This window comes from Echinops telfairi, unplaced genomic scaffold, assembly GCF_000313985.2.
Source record: "Echinops telfairi isolate 266 unplaced genomic scaffold, ASM31398v2 ScPeMD7_18;HRSCAF=68, whole genome shotgun sequence".
Classification (NCBI taxonomy): domain Eukaryota; kingdom Metazoa; phylum Chordata; class Mammalia; order Afrosoricida; family Tenrecidae; genus Echinops; species Echinops telfairi.
In genome coordinates, this window is record NW_022103915.1 from 87650741 (window position 1) to 87654892 (window position 4152).

At 38.7% G+C, this 4152-nt stretch overlaps 1 protein-coding gene across 1 annotated transcript in view; it reads right to left on the reverse strand.

Annotated features, from left to right (window-relative positions):
• LOC101661888 (toll-like receptor 11) overlaps positions 1-4152 on the reverse strand; it is a 23167-nt gene that overhangs the window by 17085 nt on the left and 1930 nt on the right. The window lies entirely within an intron of this gene.

The window sequence follows — 4152 nt, forward strand, 5'->3', positions numbered from 1 at the left end:
AGTATGAGCCAATCAGTGGCAGTAATGACAGAGCATGCGCTGTTACGCAAAAACCGCGATAGAGTGAAGCCGCGGAAGTCGAAGCGCGAAGTGGTTCACTGTACAGTGTAGGCAAGGTATCTCAAGTTGGTCTAATCTAGGCCATCTGGCAGTCCATGCTTCAGTGAACCAACCAAATAAAGAATTAGATCCTCTCTTAGCCTCTCTCGCTGAGATATTGAAAGAAGAATCTGTGTTTAGGGGTCCCGTATCCAGAAACTCAGACTGGTCTAATATTATGTTTCTTGCACCAGTATCCAACATCCTTAGTAACCATTCCCAGGGAGATTCCCCAGGCTTCTGCTTGTACGTATTTGAAAACTCAAGCAGATCTTTGTGAGTATAGCATGCTTCTTCTTGGGTAATCATCTCAACCTCACCTTTAAGAGCTTTCTGAGCCTTAATTTTAGTGACAGGTCTAGAGGAAATAATGGGTTGTGAGGGTGTTTCCCTGGTGCTCTCAGCAATATCTTATAAGGCATCTCCCTCAGGCAATGCTACCAATGCAGCCCCACCTGGCATTTCAGCTTGAACAGTTTGGTTAATCTGCTCAGGTGTGGGTTGTTTCATTGATAGTGGATTAATACCTTCAGCTGGGAGGGTGAATTTATTGACTGGGGTGGCTCAATTTTTTCTAGGAGGCTCAATGTCCTCCTCTTCTCGATCATCAGTCCATATATTCCCATCCCATGTTTCAGAGTCCCAATTTTTTCCTATCGATGCCCTCATTTTGGTATCAGACACTGCTCTAGATTTGTGCTCTAGAATTGTGCTCTAGACTCACAATTCAGCTGACATTGTAATGCAGCCATTCCCATGATGAGACTCTGGACCTGGTTCTCAGCAATATCAGCTCTATTACTCGAGGAGAAAAGGCTCTCCTTGTAGCACAGGAGGAAGCTTTTAGGTTTGTTATTCAGCACCTGAAGTGTGCTTCTGAGGTTCTGAGACCATCCTTCTCCTTAATAACCCTTTCCATTGTAAGAAGGACCAGTCAACCAGCTTCCATATATTTGTCATCCTGACAATACTGCTGGAAAATATCAAACATACGATCACCCGGAGCCTCTTCTTTAATCAGCACTTCATCTATTGGTGATGACACTGCAGGTATTAGTTTTACTACTTCACACCATGGATTAGTAATCGTGGCAGACTTATCCATGCCTTCAGCTGTAGAAATAGCATTATCAGTGCTGTTACACCTAATCAGACTGGAGAGCCAATTGAAGAAGCCCATATTTATGATTTTATTTCTCTAGAACCACTCCTGGTACCAATTATGTTAGACAGGGTTCTCTACAGAAACAAAACCAGGACACTAATAATTTTATATATATTTATATAGAGAGATAGACATATGACATAAGAAATAAACAGTTATTCTATAGAGCAGTACAAATGGCTCAGTGCAACTCACTTCCATGAGACAACTAATACACTGGTAGTCCTCAAGTCTTGAGGGCTGCCTAGTAGTTTTATGTAGAGCAATTCAGACTATCCGGTCACAGGCAGCCAATGGCAAGGCAGGTCACCAACAGTCAGGGTCCGAAGTCCCCAGCTCAAGCAATGTATACTCCAGTAGTGTGGCAAAGCATGTCCTGAAGGAACCTTAAACTACAGTGACACAGTCCATGGGTTCGGTGTCCCACAGCTAGCATAGCTTGCAAATTGAGGCAGAGGACAAGCTAAGGCAGTTGCATACTGGTCCGCTCATCAAAGAGCAAGAGTTACAAGAAAGGCGAGGCTTGCTGAGCTATTTAACTCTCTGCCCTACAATTAATCCCACATGTGTTCGTTGTTCATGTTGACACAATAAACCTACCTGTCACACATTGTCACCCATAGCTGTCTGCAAACTGGGTGTTCACCATTTAGACTCTTCTTTTAGATTTGGATCTTACTATTTACCCTCCTTGGAGCATACTGGCTGGTGTGTGTATTCCATGGAGACTTAGTTAATGTCTCCCTTAGATGGCTACTTTTTTTTAAGACAAGCCTTTAAAATCCCAGACAATATTCTTTCTGATAGCCAGGTTCAATCTGTTTTATTCACCACACTCATTGTAGCACTTAGAGCTTTAGTGATTTCTTCTTGAGGGTGAGTATTGAGTAGCAACATGTCATGAGAACTAATGAACTGTTCTTAGGTAAGGGCTATGAGATTATTGACTAACCGTTCTTGAGCTCTACTGACCTGACCTCATGTCTTGGGAAGGGGTCAGAGGGCTAGGAAACCTTCTCAATAGACTAAGTGACAGATTCCTGGCTGAACTCTGATAAGTATGATTGACAAAAACCTTGACAATTTCCATGACCAAATTTGTAAATACATTTCTGCCTTTTCAAAGAATAAGCCATTTCTTCCCAAGGATGTTGTTATAAGATAAAAATGGTAAAAGGAAAATTATTATATGCGCATTATAATAATTGCATTTAGATCTTTCAAGAGAGTTTTAATTTTGTATTAGATGATAAGCACTAATTTAGCTATCCAAAATATCATCCTGGCAAATCTTCGTGAAACCGGCATTTATTTTTTAAATATAAAACAAGTGGAAACAACTTTAATAGCCAACGAAAGGATTGGTGGTAGATGGCAGGAGGAAATGGGGAGTGTTTAGTAATCTTATCTCTGAATTTGAGTACTGATCCTATAAGTCAGCGGTTCTCAACCTCTGGGTCATGACCACTTTGGGGGTTTAACCACCCTTTCACAGGGGTCACCCAACACATAACAGTAGAAAAATTACAGATACAAAGTAGCAACAAAAGTAATTTTATGGCTGGGGGGTCTCACCACAACATGAGGAACTGTATTAAAGCCTTGCAGCATTAAGAAGGTTGAGAACCACTGCTGTAAGTGGTCATTTTTGTCTAGTAGTGGAATCTCTTTTCTCCCTAATCCTCCACCTTCAAGCTACTTGCAATGAAAACTGTCCTTCTAGGAAAGTTTCCATCTAAACACATGGAAATCCACAACCCATATGATTTTAAAAATGATAATTATAAAGCTTTTCATACAAGAAAATTAAATTGACATCATATTAAGTAAAAAGTATAGTTAAAGAGTTGTGTTAGAGAGATTGAATTCTGGATGCTATTTTAATAACAGTCTTAGTGTAATCATAATATGATTAGGCAACAAATAACAATGAGAAAATAACTATGCTTTTATTCAGCAACATATTTTGTCTTCAAGTGAGCCATTTTCCTCTCCACCTCTTAGGAGGAGATATTTTATTTAGGTGAAAAAGCAAATAACCAAAATCCTATTTTTAAAAATACTTTTGGTGGTGCTATATACATGGAATAAAAACTTACCTTTTAGGAAACTACACTGACGTAATATGAAAAGAAAACAACATATAGATGGATGTCATTAGGCTCAAATATTATGCGATATAAATCTTGGCTAAATTCCTTTCTAAGGGTTTCTTTATTGGTCATGACCACACCACTTAAGAAATTGAGTCGAATATAAGAAGAATTAGAAAAGAGATAGGGTTTTCTTCTTTTATTTTAAGCAAACAAACCAAGCGAAAGTTATACTTTTATAGATCCTTGATTTATAAATTTAAGTTAAGCAGAATGTAGGGATTTTTATCACATATAAGCCATATGAAAACTATCAAAAGAAAAAAAGCTCCTAACTTCTCCATAGCTAATACACAGTTTAAGTGTCAAAGAGGGACACAATGGTTCCATTGACCTCCACAATCTATTTTATCATTTTAAATGGTTCCATAAATCCCCCCCAAGTCTACTGCCATCGAGTATACTTCAACTCATAAAGATTCTATAAGACAGAGTGAAACTGCTCCTTTTGTGTTTCCAGGGATGTAAATCATTTTTGGAGCAGGAAGCCACATGTTTTTCCTCTAGACCCACTGGTGGAACTCAACTGCTAACCACCTAAACGACTAGGGCTCCTAAGGATCTCATAGATATGGAAGTTAATAATGTAAACAAATCACTTTCAATAGGTACAATATCATTATTTCAAACTTTGGATAATTAGGAAATTCTAATTATTTATTGTAAGACTATACTGACCTAATCATAGAAAAATCATATAGTCTCTCCTAGCTTATGCTAGAAAGCCCCACAACT